The 19,148-nt window shown below is 49.8% G+C and overlaps 1 protein-coding gene across 1 annotated transcript in view; it reads right to left on the reverse strand.

Annotated features, from left to right (window-relative positions):
- The window catches only part of FAT2 (FAT atypical cadherin 2), a 57,031-nt gene extending 46,845 nt beyond the window's left edge, over positions 1-10,186 (reverse strand). Inside the window, exon 1 of the mRNA XM_010022002.1 lies at positions 10,139-10,186. The gene's annotated coding sequence lies outside the window, so the exon portion shown is untranslated. The remainder of the gene's footprint in view (positions 1-10,138) is intronic.
- Positions 10,187-19,148: the final 8,962 nt, after the last annotated feature.

The raw sequence follows: 19,148 nt of genomic DNA on the forward strand, positions 1-19,148 counted from the left end.
TGCTGAACCTGGAAAGAAGATGTATGCGTGCTGTGTGCGCGTGTGTCTACTAGGACTGTGGAGCAGGAAAAGTCACATACAATTTAGAGTAGAATAAGACAGCAGAATAAAACAGCAACAAAAACCAGTGCTGTTCCATAACAGCAGAATTAATGAAGCCGATCGCTTTGTATCTGGGCTAATTGACTTTTTAATTGAATTGTACTGAAATGGCAATGTGAACTCATCTCTTATAAGACATCAGAGAACCCACAAGGCAGAGACATTATGAACTTCACAACCACAAGAAAAGCTGGAGCTAGAGCACATACCTTCTCGGGCACCAGCAGCTCAATATGGGAGGATAACCTTGAGCAAGGAGTAGGTTTTCTGGCATTTAACAAGATGCAAACTTTCCTCTGAATCTCTCCTGGAATGTCCTTAACCTCACTTTTGCCTGTAGATTCCTGACATCTAAGAAAGGCTTTACTCGCATTGCTGTTTTTTCCTCTGTAGGGGCATTAGCAGAGTTTTACTCCTCTGTCCAGGTAATTACTTTGAAAAACCTGTCATGACTTCATATTTCTGAGAGCTTTGCTCTCAATTACAAGCTGGCTGAAAGCAATCAACGGCTTCAGCAGTTATTATGAGGGATGGAGAATAACTATGCACATGGGACAGAAGCCTCATTTCCTCTGGAAATAATCTGAAACTTTGAAAGGCACAATCAAAACTTAGGGAGAGTTTTCTAGAAGACATCACTATCAGCTTTTACAGTCTAATAGTTTCTCTCTGTGGCAGGACCCATGCCCAAAGCCCCAGTACTAGCAAAGAGAGACTGTTGTGTCCCCTGACAGAAACTGCCTGTGCTCTGAGATGTGTTATTTAATCACCTTTATTACTGTTAATGCATCTGTTTGGACAATTTCTATATCAATATTGCTGGGCAATCCTACCACTGTTTTAGCAGTTCCACACAAGCCCGTGTTTGTTCTCTCTGATTTTATCCTTTGGTAAAAGAATGAGATGGAGAGGGTTGTTGACACTAATGTCCTTCAAGAGTTGGCCTATTCTAGTTGAGCATCCTGAGGAGAGGTTTCAACTTCCCACTCCAGGACTGGAAACCATCACCTACTGCTTGTAGCCTGGAGTTTCTTCTTTAGTAGGTTGCACTGGGAAACAGTGACACACTGGATGTCTTGTTTCTCTTTCTCCAGCATGGCTTTAATGTAAAAGTAAAAGTAATATATCTCCCAGGAGATAACTGTGCAGCCTTTACTCTGTCTCCTGCTTCTGGGATTATTCACACCACATTCACAATGCAAAACCATGTAGAAGTGGGACCGGGACATTTCCAAAGGCCACAGTGAAGCTCAACAGGAAAATCGGGCACAGTGCTCTGAACAGGGGGGAAATCTGCTTAACTACTACCTTGGCTTAGCTCCAGGGAAAGCCCTGTTGGAACTGCCCCAGAAAGCGACAGTAACGAACCAGTAGAGACAAGGTGGGTTTCTATGACTCTTGTCAAGCTGTGTATAATGTGAAATCAGCATAAAATCAATTTACTAGCCCTTAAAATCCCAGATGTAGGTGGCTGCCAAGGAGGGGGAGCGCTGCCAAGTTCAAGGGTCCCTGTAATGGAGTTAAGGTTCTCCATGTTGAAACTGTGTGAAATCAACTGCATCTGACAGATTATTCATGTAGGTTAAGAGAAACATTTTGCCTTTTTTTCTGACCTGTGCCACCCCATGTCCTTGTGCTGAGAGTAATTAATGTGTGATCCATGGGACCCATGGCAAGGGCCATACCCTTCAGTTCAGGGCTGCCAGATGTGTTGGAGAAAGGCCATCGGTGGGATGGAGTGAGGAAGGTAAGACACACTCCCGACTGGGGGAAATACCAGGGCATCATTATGTGGTGATTCAGCCTCCTCTCCTAATCACCTGGTGAGGATCAGAGAGCCTTGAGGGGCTTCGCTTTCAGCCCTGTAGATGCAAACTCCCCACAAAGAGAGTAAACACTCGGTGTATCTCCAATCAGAGCCTAAGTGTGCATCTAAATTTAACATCCAAATTGTGATCCTCTGTCAAAGACATGCCCAAATCTGTTGGTTTGAAATGAAGGAACAAACATAGCATTGAGGTTCAAAGTGTTTGCGTGGGGAGGTGGTGGAGATGGGGGATTTGAGGGGATTGATGCAGGGCACCTACTCCAGCCGCTTGAGATGTGCAACTGGGGCATGGCCAGGGGGAATGGTCCTCTGGAGGGTCCTCCTGCAGATCTCCTGTGATGTGCAGGCTGTTCTGTTTGTCACTGACATAGCAGAAAAGAGCTGCAGCCTGCCAGGAAGCAGGTGTGGCCCCAGCCCCACCTTTTGATTCCCTTCAAGAGGAGCATTTAAAAGCAGCAAAAACCCAAAACGCAAAACAAAGTGAATGCTGAGTGTACCAATAGCAGCATTCCCCTCGCTAGCCATGGTGGGGGTTTAGCCCAAAGTTCTGAGATCCGAAGATGAGAGAAAAATAATCATTTTCATGGGAAAATAAGGACAAATCTTCCTTTATTGCTCTTTCATCAGCACACATCCCAAACTCTCTTTCTTCCTCTTCTCTCTTGCTCTTCCCTCCCCTTCCTTCTCCCTTTTTTTCTTCACTACAGGAAACAGTTCCCCCCCAGGACAGGTACTGATCAAAACCATCCCCAAACACATCAATGTCTCTGTTGGAGGCTACAAGCACTAGATGCTGGGGAGGACAATGGAGATGCACTTGGTTAGTTGAATAATCAATGAAAGGGAAGTTTAATGGTAGGTCTGAATTTCAATGGTCATTGGGGAATAGAGAGAGAGAGCAAAGGAAGTAAATCATGTAAGATAGTGAGTATAAGGCTTTGGGAAAGTGAACAGGAGTTGGGAATCTCTTGTCTCCTGGCTTAAGTGGTAGTTTAGCAGAAGAGGTTGGTTCAGCTGCAGTTGGGGCAGTACCCTTACAGTTGCCTGTCAAACAGGAACAATCAGGAAGCATTCCGTGGGTTTCTAATGTTGGAAAGTCACAGATTAAAAAGTATGCTCCTTGTACAAGTGTTGAGCCATGTCTGTGAGACGTTTTGATTCCCAGCACTGAAATAACCCATGTACACCCTGCGTGGAGGCCGGGCTGCTTGGTTGATGCTTGTCCTCGTCTCTGCCATCCCTTCCCAAGCCATGGCACGGAGCTGTGCCCATGACCTTGTCAGTGTTTCTGTGAATGGGATGCTGACTCCACGCTAGCAGCTAGCACTGCCCTCAGAGATCCTACTCCTGCATTCAGTTGTGCAGTCTCTGTTTGGTTTTGCAGCAAAACAGCAGCAGCACATCCTGGAGGTAGCTCAGAAAGCCAGAAAACTAATGAAAAGAAGCCCCTGAAGTTATAACATTTCCTTCCTCAATGTCTCAGGGTTTTCCAGTGCCTGTGGATGGTTTTCTTAGGGCTGGTGTTTGCAGAACTGTGTTTTGCACCAGCCTGCTCGGGGGCTGTGTTAGCGTGGGTACAGCTTTTTGCTGGACTTGCAGATTCCACCAGGGCGCAGTTGGGCTGTTCCTTCCCCATCTCGACTTTCCCATCTCCGAATGGCTTGGACAGACCTTTGGGAACTGTTTCCAGATTGCTGGACAGCCTGGAGCAAGGTGGCTGATCACGTAAAACCTGGTGCACATGCCTTTTAAGACTGAGGTCTGCCCTTGCCCAGAGTGACCTGGGAAACGCTGTTGCTGTCATGCAGAGAGTTGGCCCATGGGCAGTGCCTGGACCATGCAGTGAAATGATTTCATGGTTCTGCTCCATTCCTGGTGGTAAAGTGTCTGTGTGCTGATGGGGCGGGCTGTACCAGGGGCTTCTCAGCTGCAAAGAAGCTACTCATCAGATTAATTTCCATTAATCTCATGGCTTTCCATGGGACTGCTCAGCATGGCAGGGGAATCACATACATGTCCATGAGTAGAATGGATACAGTCCTATGAGAACCACTGAGGTGCTTCTCTCATCATGTGCCAGGTGGACGGCTTTTTCCTTGAGGAGTTTGGGTACCCAGGGTGGCTTGGACCGGCAGTATCTAAGGGGTGTTGGAGGAATAGAGACTCTCTTGAAGGAGTCTGGGGGAAGCCTGTGGGTCATTGACTTGTGTAGGACAATCTGGACCTGGCATGGTGCTGGGACACCCTTTTTATCTGGTCGGGCTGCATTGTTGCAGGTGTTGGTAAAAAAATGCTTTGTTCTGAGACAGTGCTGCTTTCTGTGGGTCTAGTCTGCTACAGCCAGTGGACCTGTGAGGAGTCCTGCTGGGACCACTGCTCTGGGATGACAGAGGGAGTGTGGAGGGACACTGTCCCTGGAGAGGTGGAGGCAGATGTGCCAGATGTGAGTTAGTTGAGCAGGAGAGGAGAAAGCAGGATGGTCTTCCCCATGGGAAGAGCACTGGGAAATGTTTAGTTACTCTGATGTCCAACTCATCCTTCCCCTATACAGCTGCATGCTTTTGCCACCTCTGTCACTGTGCCAGTTGTTCACAAGCTGGATGCTCATATTCAAACTGGCTCTAAATGCACCTTCCTCCATGACATCCTACTGTGGCCTCCTCCAGCTGCTCTACCTGCTGCCCTGATTTACCCCTCCACCAGAGCAAGCAGGTGCTGTGTGTCTGTACCTCCAAGCCATCCTCTGTCCGTGAGCATCACCTTGGCCATGAAGCCAAAGGCTTTCTTTTGTCACCTTTCCACCCATGATGTGCATTTCTGTCCAACGCTCTGACAAACCCAGGGTGAGCCTGATTTTATACTGCTGCCAACACCTAAGCCTGGCTCAGATACGTCACATAGCTGAGGTTTCTCTGTCATCTTTGTCAGCCTTCTGGAGCTCGTCTGTTAGGCACAGGAGAACTTGAACAGGCTTGAATCTCCGTAGAGTTAGAAGGGTCAGTGATCTTTATCTGCCTTCGCATTGCAACATCATTCTAGAGCAAGAGTTCATCATTCAGCTCCAGAATATGGAGCCCTCGGTAGGGGTCTGGGGTTACGGGAGGAGGCCTGGGGGTGAGTGCAGTCTGCACTGCCTTGCTGCTGATTGCTGTCACAGAGAAAGTGTGACAGGGAGGTTGACTTGCTTATACCAAGGGCAGGGGGAAGCATCCTTATGCATTATTCCTAATCCCTTTCCTCTGCTTTCCCCGAGAAAGATCAGCTGCCATTGCACAGGTAACCATGATGTTGGGGGTGGCGACTATCTCCCTGGCCAAGCACAGGGGGTAGAACAACCAGGAGATAGGGAGAAAACAGCACATTCCACTGGTGGCTCTGATGGGAACAGGGTACCTGCTCCCTGTTGAAAGAAACAGCCCTTGAGGCTGGAGATGGGAAGTGCTGGTGGGAAGGAGGCTCAGTGGGAGCTGCTCACAATGCAGGATCAAAGGGCCCCTGCGGCATCCTGGTGCTGGGCACTGTGGTGCAGGACCCCAAACATGTTGGCACAAGAGCCTGCTGCAACATGCCAGGTACTCATGTGAGCATGTCCCAGCACTGCTGCTGCTGGGACTGTGCACTTCTCTCCCTGGGATTCAGGCCCCGTGGAAGCTGTTAATGCCAAAGGCCACATACCTCCGTCACTGCAAACTAGCTGGCCCAGCAGGTATGCCGTGACCATCAGCACAGCCTGCAAGAGCCCACAAGGGATCCTGGGCAATTTCTTGATTGCTTTCTCCTGCCAAAACTCATACTGAGCCTTTCTCATTTTCCTCATGCTTGGGATGCAAATTATCTTGCATTGATAACCACTGCCCTGTCTGCAGACTGCTGAGGGAAGTTGGTGTGTGGGACCACATTATCAGTCCTCCCTGCTACCTTTTGGATCCACTGGCCAGTTTCAGCCAAATTTAACCGGATAGGTAAAGACTTGAAAGGAGTTAGGTTTGCACAAGCTTGTGAAAAGCATCAGAAGAGAGGAGAGAAATCCAAATTAGGACTCCCAGCTGGAAGAAAAGGCTCTAATGTGAGCCCAACCCGATTATTAGACATCAGAGAATCCACACAAGAGAGAGTGCCCCAGGCAACCAAGCTTCATGAATTCTGCTGCTCGCAAAACAGCTGTTTATTTAGGTGCTGCAAAGCCTGCAAGATCTTTTCTGGGATCCCAGCAAACTCCCATCTGACCCACCAGAGCTGTGAACTCAGACTGGGCTCAGCTCCCACCCCAGCCTGCAGAAGGGAGCAGCTCTGCACAGTGTTTGAAGGGGCTCTAACTCTGAGCTGTTTGAACCCATGAGTCCTCATCCACACCTTAACTCAACCTGGATGTTTGCAATGAGGACACTGGCTACATCACCTGGGTGCTGGTAGTCCTCTGATGCCCTTTCTGTGCTTCCCTGTGGGGATGTTGTGGTTTAACCCCAGCCGGCAACTAAGTACCACACAGCCACTTACTTGCTCCCCCTGCGCTTCCATGTAAGATACATGTTATCCTATGGTCAGTCAGATTTGTTGGGAAAGAGTCCAAGAGCATCTTGGCATGAAGAGCTGGGTGAGGGCCCACGTGCCCCGCTGGATGCAGGCAAGGAGCCCCAGCACTCAGCAGGACATGGACCGCTCGACTTCTCTGCCCTGCAGCACAGCCCTGGCCACCGTGCCTCCTCCCTCACCTTTTTCTCTCCTGTCAGGCAATCCTCATTCACCCACAGACCTGCCCCTGCGCTGATATGAAGATCTTCTCATTCCCATGCCCAGTACCCTGCTGGTGCTTTCCCTTCTGGTGCCTGAAGGTGAGCATGGAGAGCAGCTTTCCGCTCTGCCTGCAGCCTCCTTCACTCTGTTGCCATCTGTCTGCCTTGTGCTGTTCCTTCCCTGTCCCTCTCCTGTGTTCAGAGGCAGTGTAAGGACACAGAGGACAGAAAATGAATGAGATGCTCAGGGCATGATCCTTCCTTGTAAAAGGATGGCTGGCTGGGATGCCAATATCTGTGCTGCAGAAATCCCCTGTAGCAAAGGGATACCTGTAAGATGATAGAAAACCTTCAGCTCCCAAACCTGCCTGCCCTTGGGAAACCTGCCTGCAGCAGCCCACCTTCTGCTGTACCCACGGGTAATGCAAAGCCAGCCAGTGGTCTGGGGAGCTCAAGGTTTCACCAAAGATTAACTCCCGAGACAGGCATGTTTGCCCAGGCTGGCCTCATTGCCACAGCATGTCCTTGTCAGCTCTTGTTATACTCCCAGCACAAGATGCTACCTCCCACTCTGGACTGACTGCTGGAAACACGCTTCTGAAAGCCCTCACCATTGCAACACCTCTGTGGAGCAGGCAGTGGTGCATGGATGCTGCTTGCACCCCCTGAGACAACCAGATTCCAGGCTGGGCACACAACGTCCCTGTCAACCTGAGCCATATGGAACATCTATTCATGTCATCACCAGTGTATCCCAGGCTGCCTGAGTCACAGCATCTATCCACGGTGCAACCTGCTCAGTCCAAAATAGTCCCACAACGTACATCAAAATAGCCACACTTGGCCAATTCTCTATAGTCTCTCTCCCAAAATGGCCAGTTCTGATTGCTTAGGAGGAGCATAAGAAACAAGGCACGTGTAATGTGCTCCTTCTCCCACTCTCCAGCATCACTGGAAGTACATCGTGGTTCTTGCTTGGGCTGTTGCATTTAACACCTCCACTGGAGCTATCCATCCCAAGTGGATCGAAGCCTTGTTTGAAGTCAAGTACACTTTTGGCCTCTGCAATATCCTGTGGCAATGTGTTCCAGAATTTAATTATGCCCTCTGTGTGGAAAGGAAAAAAACAAACTTCCTTTGGTTTGTTTCAAACCTGCTGCCTGTTCATTTCTGAGCTACAAACCTTCCTAACAGCCCTCGCAGCCTGCCCCTCCCTGGAGCTCCTTCTTCCAAGAATTAGGAAAGTTTCTTTGCTAATAAACCAGTACCTGCCCCATTGCCAAGGAAAAAGTGTGGTTGAGAGGAAAAATGGCTTGCTCAGCACATCAGCTTGCTAATAGACAATGGAGCATCGGTGTTGCCAACCCGGTTTAAAAGGTAAAAAAAAAGGGCTGAGGGTGTTTAATTCTCTTATGCTTGTGCATGATAGAGAAGAAAGCCCACTACTGCTCAAGGTACAGCTGCACTAGTACTCCACACGTGGCAAAAACACAAAGCAAGGTACGCAGAGCAGGGAATGCCATTTCTGTAGCATGGAGGTAGCTGGAACAATCCTCTAGGACTTGCCTTGGAGCAGTTGGCAGGAGCGTAGGATGCAAAATGCATTAGTTTCTAACAGATGTTTGATTCCAGGTGTTACGCCTCCTTTGAACTCTCCCTTCGTACATGAATGGTGCTTGTTTGTTTGCAGGGCTGGGAGACGCACTGGTTTCTGAGTGTTAGGATTTGAAATGCATTCGTGCTGCGAACTGTAGCTATGGGAAAGGCTCAGGAGAGGAGCGGATCCCTCCGCAGGTAGGGCGGTTCAGTTCACTTTTGCTGTGTTACAGAGCACGTTAAGGTACAACTCAAACACGGGGAGAAGCAGAGAGACTGAAGCCCCTGGCTGGGTTAGAAACCTCTTGCCTGCTCAGACCCTCAGGAACCTCAAATGCTTATCAGACAGGCGGATGTCCCTGAACTGTTCCGATAAGGCGAGGTGCGCTGAGCATTAGGTGATGATAAGGGTGCACAATACCAAGCGTGGTGATTTTTACACACCCCCCCCTCCCCGAATACCGAGACAGCCCAGCCTTCCTCAGGAGCCTGATACAGACTGTTTGCTTTCAGTCCCGAGGCTCCGATAACCTCCCAGGTCTCTCTAGCTGACAGCCTGGAGAGCCTTGGCAGCTCCCTATACATCCCATGCCCACTCTTTGCCCCTCTGAGCACCGGAGCAAAGGACAGAGCAGTAGGCTCTGTGCCCTCTTGTCTGGAGCTGGGGCACACTGGGCAAAGCAGGAGCCCATTGGCACAGCCCTGCCTGCCCCAGAAAAGCCTGCCCAGCTCTGTCTACTGCACAGACCAAGCTTCCATGAGTTCTGGTAACTCTCAGCCCTTTGTAGCAGCAAACCCAAGTGAGCACCAGTTAATTTTAAGAGTTAAAGTCCTGTTGTATGACAGATGATCTTTGCCCCTCTGGAGTGCTGCACTCCACCAAGCCTGCCTTTAATTCCCCTGTGAGGCTGATTAGCTGATAACTGCTGTTTGGAAGCACCCCATTTGTTCCAAGTGCCCAGGCCTCCCTCCCTCCCTATATTTTCACCTCGTCTTTCATCGCCGCACATGCACATGGGAGATAATTCATGCACGCCCTGAATTAGGATGGGATTTGCTCTGGGATCTCATCTCATTTTGCCATTAGGCACCTGATAGTGAACAAAGCTGCACTGATGCAAATACACGCACATTCACATACATGCTCCCGTGTGGAGCAAGGACGGTGGCTCTTGCTTCAGCTCCCCAGCTCTGCTGCCTGTTGAAAGCGGGACCAGGGTAGACAAGGAGCTCGGGGCTCTTGCCTGGGAATGCAGGGATGCAGGACTGGGGAAATACCAGTACCCTGACTATACTCAGGGATCCCCAAATGGATTAATGGGGAACACAGAGACAGAGCTTGGGGCGGCACCGCCTCACCACAGTTAGTGAGGTTGTACCAACAACCAAGCCTACAGCCGGACGCCATCACTGCTCCCGCAGCAGCACATCCATCGACTCCAGCACAAGCATGATCCCTGCAAAAATCCTGTCCTGTTCAGACACCTGGAGCGTGTCTCTGTTCAGTCCCTCCTTCCCTGCTCAACAGTGTGGATTCTGCCTTTGCTACCCGGAGCCCACCTGCTCCAAGTAGTGCAAACTGGCTGCAGCATTATAAAGTTTCCCAGCTAAGACCAGATGCGAACTCTGTGCAAATACAGATGAAGCTTTTCCTGCCTCCTTCTATAACTTCCCAGAAGGGAGAAAGAGATGAAAGGCTCTCCCTTTGCATCCCAAACCCGTATCTTTAGGATAAGCCTGTTTCCAGCCAAAGTTACTCACATGCAAAAGCAGTTTCATGACTAAACCTCTGCATCCTCCATGCCTTCCTCCATCCATGCTATACAGACTGCTCCCTGAGTCATTTCAACTTCCCACACCAGCGAGCAGCGTGCCTTACCTGTTGCAACAGGAGAGAGACCTCTCCTGAAGTTTACTGCTTCTCTGCTCTCACGGCTGAAAGTCCTCTCCCACAGCAGCACCTCACCGGCTGCTGGGGCTCCATGGTGCTTGTAAATCAGAGAAGAGGGCTCAGAGAAATCCCTGCAGGAAGGGGTTTTGCCGGCAGCACAGGTTGAGAGCAGCCAGGGAGAAAGTTGCAGGAGGTGGAACTCCCTCTCTGAAGAGCCAGCCCTTCCGTGACGGACTGGAGGAGGAGGAAGAGGAGAGGCATCGCCCGCTCCCTCGCTGGAGAAGTGAACTTGTGTGCGTGTGTATGTCAGAGCTGGGCAAGGACCCAAGCCTTAGAGCCAAATACTTGCAGAGCGGTTTACTGTTAGATTAACTAGTATTGCCATCAAATCCAACTCAACTTGGGGGGGGGGAGTAGGGCAGAATATGTCAGGTAAATCCCTCCAACACACCTGAAAAACCCAAAGGTTGTTTTTAACTAGCTGCCAGGTGGGTGTTGCAAGGAGGGATGGGGAGAAGGGGGTGGGGGAAACCTGAATCTGCCCTCGGAGCAGCTGCATGTGGAGAGGCACTTTGAAGGTTGTTGTTGTTTGTGTTGGGGAGCCCCCAGAAACCCCAGCTGCTGCCAACAAGCCCCTGGGGTGCTCAGAGATGAACAGAGGATGAAAAGGTGGTCCCTGTCCTGAAAAGGCAGCAGGCAGAGAAAAGAGAGGGAGGCAGCAAGGAGAGATGGCAAAATACAGAGACCAAATGTTGTACTGGAGCTTTGGGCTTTTTTTCCTGGTACAGAAAGAGCATCCTGATCCTCGGGGTGTTGTTCAGGGATGGACTGAGGGGAAGGGATGTGGACCTTTCTGTGGGTGTTCCTTGTCACATCTGCTAGAGCATGGGCAGTCTGTGCATATCTTCATTCCTCTTTGTCCCAGCCCCCTTCCCTCTTCTCTCCTTTTCCTCCCAACCCTCAGTAAATGATAATGTACCCCCTTTAGATTGTGATGGGGTTTGAGCAGATACAGAGGTAGGTCTCAATGAATGCTCAGAGGTGGGAAATGAATGCTCAGATTTAGGTGAAGTTTTCCCCCCTTCTGGTGTGTTTTGGCAGAGAAAATTACCAGAAAGCTTTCTGTACAGTTTTAGGAAAACAAAAACAAGTAAAGAAGGTGGAAATGGGACAATTTTAACTTTAAACAGTCTGAATAGGTGCCTGACTGCTCCTCTTGAGCCTCCTTTTGCAAGGGACAATGATGGAAGTGGGCGCATCCATTAGCATCCCGTTTGAGGAGGAGTGGTTGGTGCGAACTTGCAGCTTAGCAGTCACCAGCAAATCCTCCAGCACAGCAGTTTGTGAATCCTCCAGACACACAGACAGCTTTGATTGGAGTTTGTCCCAAACTAGACACTGTCAAATTAAATCACAGGACACCAGTCCATGAGAATATCCGTGATATTTCATGGTGCACATCCAAGAAAGATGTAAAGAAGTTGACCCATAGTATATTGAACTATTTGGGGTTTTCAGTGGAGGTGAGAGCAATCTGGTAAATTGACAAAAAAAATGCAGTTTTGGTTCAATCAAAATTGTTCAGCATTTTAGATTGAATCTATTGAATGGTTTGTGCCAAGAACAAGAGGGGAAATTTGAACAGCAAGGTGAGACTGATCTTCCTGGGGTCACCCCAGAACAATGCTGGGTTGGGAACTGATCTGCTGGCTTTTGTGCTACAAATGTTCATGCTGGGTGCTCTCCTCACGGCGTCTTAACAGTCATCTTAAATTACTTTGATTTCAAGCTCATCATGGCTTTTCAGAAATAACCGAACGAGAAGAGGGCATAAATCCCATTAGATTTACATGTGCAGCTTGTCCATTTCTCCAGCTGGTTGCTCAAATGACTTGTAGGGGAATTGGCAGGGAAGTTTTGAGGAATATGAAAGTGATAGTAGAAGTAATAATACCTTGAAATTGCAAATCATATGCTCTTTAAGATGTCTCATGAGAGGAGGCTGGGTGATCAGTCAGTAATGGCAATGGGAGGTGCATTTGGGAAGAATGAAAGGAAATGTTCCTTCATGCAGCTGTGTCTCCCAGTGAAAGGTGAGAAAATCAGGTATTGGTGGCTGGATTTCAATGGGGCTGACGCAGGGCTCAGAACAATACTTGTATTATATTTAGACATACCCAGGTACAAGTGAGCAAACTCTGGCTTCAGGGCATCAGCTGATTGCTACAAGCACGAGCATTTCCCTGTCTTTGGAGCCTTTCACAGCTGGCCAGGTGCCTTTCTCCTTTTGTCTGCATCTGGAGCAGTGGGTAACCCTGGAGACTTTGGACCTGGGGACTGGGTCTCACCTGGTCCCATCTATTGTAGCAAGGTGTGAACTATCAGCTAGCAAGACTGGCATTGCTGATCTTCAGTAAGGCAAGAGATAGGCATGCCACCCACAACACAGCTCTCCCTTTTGCACTGTCTCATTGCTCTTCCAGGTGGTCATAGAGGGTCTCTTTCAGCCACTTTGCTGGTGAAATGCTGTTTGAGGAAGCTGCTCATGGCAGAGCCGTTTATCAGACAGACTCTTTCAGAAAGGACGGGCATAAGCTAGGGGTCCCCTTATAAAACATGTACAAATGCCCATGCAAAAACCACTGACAACTCCACTTCGTTGCCAGCAGATTGGTGACACCAAGTCTTCCTTCCCACAGCAACGGACGAGCATGGTACCAGTCTTGCCAGTTGCAGGGGACTTAGATTCAGTTCTCAGAGAAGGCTTTGTACCCCGGCTACAGAGCAGAGAAACATCATATTGGCCAAACAGGTGTAGCTGGAAAGAAAAATAGGCTTTTTGGGGACATGAGTGAAGGATGATTTGATTGTCCAAAAGTCTATTTTTCCATAGGTATCAGATGGTTTAATGAGAAATATTGCCTTTCCTAATTAAATCATGGCATCAAGGTGAGCAGCACTCTAGCTATGGAGAAGAGACCCCAAAATCCTCAGATTATAGTTGGCTAGGACACTAAGACGGACTCTTGCCTTCCATTGAAAGGCAAACATGGGTTATTAGAGCCCATTTTAATCAGTTACTATCCCAGTGATACAGGAAGGGAAAGAAGCACAGAACTCCTCCTCAGGTCCAGCTGTTAACTCTATATCAGTGGTGGATGAAAGCGTGAGACTGGTGAGAACTGTCTGGCTCTGCCTTCTCAGCTCTCTACTCAACTCAAAGTCAGGCTGGGTTGGGAAGAAAGGTGTCTTGTTTGTCCCAGGGAGCAACTCCTGCTCCTGCAGAAAGGGATGGGTTGTGGAAGTACCCATGGTTGCAAGCAGAGAGGATTGGAGGAGGCTATGCTAGGAGGAAAGAAAGAAAGAAAGAAAGACAGAGCCATGCATGATGCCTGGCTTTGCCCTGAGTGCTGCTTCACACCACTCAGACAGTCAATCAAACAAGCCAACAAAAGCTCTATAAGCTGGTGTCAACATTTCATGCCACCATGTCCTGCTGCTGGGATCTTGCCCTGTCGGATGCAACAGGCTCTTTTCCAGGGCACGGAAAATGTCAGAGCTCCATCACTTGGCTGGCAAGGACGCTCCTTTCTCCCTAATCATGGGGAGAGATTTCATTTCCTGGTTCCGCCCAAGATCTCCATTTGATAAAGCTAAGAGTTCTGCTGTGGGTTAGCTGCACTCAAAGAGTTTTGCAGAGAAGCAGCATGTTCAGGCTAGGGTAGGGAAATCACCACCGGCCTCTCTGGACCGACAAGAAACACTTAAAGGGGCCTCACTGCCAATGGCTTTACCTACTCACTGCCCTGGGGACCGGACCTGCCTGCCTCCTGAACCCATGCCTGCAGGCCTATCTTCCAGCCCATCCTCTAAACATGCGCCCTTCCTGGCCAACACTTGGGACTGGCCATGCTGGACCATCACCTTCATGGATCTGGAGGTCAGGGCAGTGCTGCTGACATGAGGGATTGGGGGTTTCTCCAAGCTCTCCTGCCCTCAGAAATAGACATGATGGTGCAAACCCTCTTTATCATCCCTGCTGAGGATCTGGCACTCTTTAAGAAAGTTTGCCCATCTAGGGTCTGAAATGCTCCAGACTTGTGGTGGGCACTTCCGAAGTGGTCCCAGCTCCCATTGCTCACCTATAGGGATTTATCAGGCCACCTCCAAACCTGCAGCCAATGCCCACTCACTGATGTGCTGGGATCTGACAAGCCCCAGAGCAGAGCCGAGGCAGACAGTGAGTTACCTCCCTCAGGGACAAACAGCATTTGTTTCCCCTTTGCAGAAAGGAGAGCCGGTCTGTGGGTCTGGCCTTTGAGCATCTGCTGTGCTGTAATGCTCTGTGGGTATGTTAGCAAAGGAGCGTGCAGGGACTTGCAAGGGAAGGGGCGATTATCTGCCTGGAACAACAGCGGCATTTTCCCCAACAAGCGGGAGCGTGTGCGCTGGGGGAAGGGAGGATCCAGCCCTGTGCAGGAATCAGCTCGTGGGGTGTGTGTGTGTGTTCACTGCAACCTCCTTGACCAGCGCTGATGATAACCCACCATGAAGCTGCTCCAATGAGTCAGGAATGGTTCCAGTGGAGCTGCAAACCACTGTCAGCTCCCAGCTGGGCAGAACATGCCCCGGGGTGAAGTGGTTGCTGTCTGCAGAGAGGGACAGGCAGCTGCATCTCTCTCATCTTCTTGAAGTGTCACAAGGGGCACAGGGTGGATCAGTCTCTCCCTTTGCAGCAGACCCTCTCAGTGGTAACCGAAAGTCCTGAGATGCATCTCTGTGTGCAAACCTGATTCTCAGTCCGAGATTCACCCTTTTTACTCAATACAGACTTGAACTGGGATTTCCTTAGAGCAGCTCCCAGTTATCCTGGCCTGGGGTCCAAGAGTAGTCCATTGATGGGTGGGTTTGATTCAAGTCACCCATCATAGTTAGTACTGGGGATAGAGGCTGGTGTAATGCAAATGACTCCTTTTGATTTACATGCACAGGAGGGCATCACCAGAGAGCTCATGCTAAAACTGGGCCCTTTGCTCTCTAAGGTGTTGGCACAAGGCTATTGCGCAGAACAGATCAAACACAATGGATTGCTAAGGACAGGAGGTTAGCAGTGTTGGACTCAAATCCAAGTCTCTTTAGGTAGTTTGTGGGATCATATCTACTCCTGCGCCATGGTCCCTTCATTGGCTTCTCCACGAAGGATGATATACACAGATACTAACATGAGAGTGCTGACAGATCCCTTGCCCCTTTAAAAGAGATGAAGTCATCTGCCTCCAAAGCCATCTGGCACCAGGACAGTCAGAAGCTCAGCGCAACAGAAGGTTGGGATGCCAGCCCACAGAGGGGATGTCATTGCTCTACAGACAGATGGGACCCTGATGGGATGAGGTGAGATGCTGTGCAAGACCCCAGGAGAAGGGTTGGTGTTAAAGGGAAGGCAACAAAGACCTGCCAACAGAGTACCGGGGTGTTCCATCGTCCATGCCGAGTGGAGCCCCACTGGGAGGTGGGAGCTGCACACTGTCCTCGGAAAGGGCACGGGCTGGACCATGGCTCTCGTCATGGGATGAGCTAGCGAGTCAGCGTGTCTCCTTCTCGCCCTCCATCCGTCTGTGCAGAGCATTAGCTCATCTCAAGCCAATCGCTCTGCACCACGTGCCGGATGGCTGATCTCATCCTTGGCTGGGGTGGTGGTGACTGAATCCGGAGCGGTGTGTGACTGCGGTCTCTGTGGGGCGGCCGTCGGGGCAGCGCGGGGAGAGGAGCACGGGGAAGTGACCTCAAGCAAAACTGCCACCAGGCCTGAGCGGGTGATTTCACCTGAGCATGGTGGGGGACGAGGTGAAGTCCTTGCTGGTGTGCCCAGGGAACAGCCTCTCACCTCCAGGTCTGGCAGGAGGTTTCTGTCCCCATTTCTGGGGTGGTATCTCTGGTCTTACATTCACAGAGTGCCTATACAACCAGTGCCTCTTATATCATTCCTTAACCCTCCTAGCTTAATTAGCTAAGGAGCTTGTGCTCTTTACAGGACTTCACTGGGTCATGCTATTGCCCACCAGGAATGTCCCAGACCACCATAAGTCTTTCTGAAGTTACTGCATTGGAGCCACTTCTCCCTGCCATGCACCCGAAGGCATGGTGGCTTACAGCCAAGGGAGGACCCCTGAAAGTCCCTCCTCATGGTCCTGTTGCTCAGGAAGGAGCTCAAGCTGTGATGGATGGATTAAAGCAGACATGACTTTCCATCATCTTGGCTGAGAAACCAAGCTTCAGCATGCTGTTTGTGCAGGAGAAAGGGGTTGGTGGGAGTGGCAGTGAAAAAGGGTGAAGTGGAGAACATGGAAATGGTTGGGTCTTTACTAAGGGGTGGGGAGAGAGGACAGGGAGTTAATTTATCTGAAGGGTAGAGCAGGGACAAGACGATAAATGACAACCCCATAAATTCAGGTGCCTTTCCAGAGGGAATGAGCTGTTCCCAGAAGATGCTTCTCTCCCCTCACTGGCCCCACACAACCATCTTAGACTGGGTGTTTAACTTCTAGGCCAGTGCAGCGGATCACATGTTGGGGATCACATACAGGCGCCGGAAGATCAGGCAGGGGCAGAGCAGGGGACTGCCCACTCTCTTGCTTCACTCAGAGGTCTCTGGTTCGCCTTGTTCAAGCAGAAACCCTTTCGAAGTGGAGGTTAACTTTCAAGCAGGGAAATAACTTGTGTTTGTTCTGGTCTGGCCTAAAAAATCCTGGACCACTCTTTTCCTTAGGAAAGACCACTCCTCTTCTGCTTTGTCTTACTCAGGGAAAAAAAGTCTGTTCTACTCCAGTCCTTTGTATCCTCTTCTCCTTTGCATAGCAGTCTGTGAATGTTTCTCTACTAATCAGTTGCCTCAACCCTATGTTTTCCCACTCCCCTTTCAGATCCTCGCTGTCTACTGCTTCTCCTTCGGTTTGGTGCTGAGACCTGATGCCCAGTCATGCCTGGCGGAGAAGCCAGACTGGAACTTCCTTGCTCCAAGGGCATTATAAAGAGGTGCCATTGTGCAACGGAGCCTCGTACCAGGAATACAATCCATGTGATGATTATCTCGATACCATCCTCACTGAACTGGGGGAGCCTGAGCCAAAAGAAAAAGTTAGAGCTAAACAGCTTTTGTTTACAGGAAGCCAGAGCACAGTGTCTGGGCTTGTACCAGTGCAGCAGGAGATGTTGCTATTGTCTCAGACTGCAAACTATTGATGGATGGTGTGTGCCTGAGATTTCCCAGGGACAATGTGGGAGCAATTTCCCTGATTTCAGAAGCATCTTGCACAGCAGCCCAAGGGGAAAAGTGTTTGCTTTGGCTGAACTGGACAATCAAGCAAAGGTCATCAGCTTTATTGACTGTTATGCTTGGCCATGATCACTGGAGGCTTTGCAGCCTATGCAGCACTCTTTGTGCATTGGTATGGAGAAAGGTAAGGTCTCAGACATGTTGTAAAATGTGGTGGTCACCAATGGACACAGTACCAGCAGCCCAAATCTCTGTGAATTTGTACTACTGAACAAATCCACTGTCCAAACTGCCACCATTTTTTCACAGGATATTGAAGGAGAGGAGACAAACTTCTCTTCCAACAGTGAAGCTACTTTTCTAGGGGTATTATTACCTTCTTTCCAGGTTTACAAAACTACGTTCCTGCAGACAGAAAGCTGGTGGACTGCTCTGCAGAAATGGGTAAAGAGCCTCATCTCCAAGGCTTGTCCTGCTCTGGAACAAGGCAACAAACAACTGAGAGAGAAAATCAAAATGTCTGACTGTTATCCAGCTGTGAGGGAGGGCTTGCCCACATCTGGCAGGGAGTGTTTCACAATGGGAACAGCTTTTCTCAGCCCTCGGCACACAGCTGCGGGCGGCTGTTGCACCAACAAACAGGATGGTCCAGTTCCTGTGGAGGCAGAAGATCTGTTTGGCCAGTTGGATGAGTCAGAGAGCATTTACCAAGACCTTTTTGTGTCAGGAAATGCGTTTTGATGAAAACAGGAAGAAGTTAAAAGAGTTTAAAAGAATAAAAAAGAGTGAAAAGTGAGACGCATACAGACTGCAGAGACATTCCCCAACTCAAACAGCAAATTGTAGTGCTGAGGGATACCATCCAGCCCACTCAGGATAGTCTGGGATTCACTGGTGACCCACTGCCTCCTTCCAAGTAGCTAAGTTTGTTAACTGCCCATGGAGTTACAGGTAAGACTTTGCCCATATTTGCCCAAGCACATGGTTTCCCCTTGGACTTCTGCTGCTGGTTTTTGTCAGTCCCGAGCTCATTCCCATCATTTCTCAGGCAGGGCAATAACAACATCCGCGAGGCTTGGTAAAACACTTGTGATGAGAGTTGGAGGAGCAGGACACCTCAGGTGTTGACCTGGGCCCATGGCATCTTCCAGATGTTTTGTCCTTTGCCAGTGCCTTCATCCTCCAAGGGAGGCAGGGCCATCCATTAACCTTCTTTGCGTTGATGGGGAAATTGAAGCATGGAGATGTTCAACTATACTTACCAATATTTTAAGCTAAACAGGGATTAGGCGGGTGAGGGGGAGCAGAGGAATGGAGAAGGGGTCTGATGGCTTGGAGGTTTCATGGGACCAGAAGATAGTGACCAAAGGGCTGCCTTGTGAAGACAGACCTGCCCAGCCTCCCCTGCAAAGCCAAACCCTCTGTTCTGTCAGGGTTGCTAAAGGTGCTTACCTTGTCACCCTGTCCTGCAGATCCTTCCCGAGTGAGCTGGGCATGAGGAATCAACTCAACCATCTGAGATGAAGGGTGGATAAGTTACTGGATAGCAAATACAGTGTATTTAAACACAGCTTTCCTGGTTTGCCTTGAATGTGTGAAAGATGGGTGCAGCGAGGTCATGTATGGGAATTGGATGAGGGCAGCAGGCACCTCTTCTTTGCCTGTAGCATCAGGTAACATGGCCCTGAGGGGCTGCAGAGCAGCGCCATGGTGCCAGGGCTTTGC

Source organism: Nestor notabilis, unplaced genomic scaffold, assembly GCF_000696875.1.
Source record: "Nestor notabilis isolate BGI_N333 unplaced genomic scaffold, ASM69687v1 scaffold22539, whole genome shotgun sequence".
Taxonomy (NCBI): Eukaryota; Metazoa; Chordata; class Aves; order Psittaciformes; family Psittacidae; genus Nestor; species Nestor notabilis.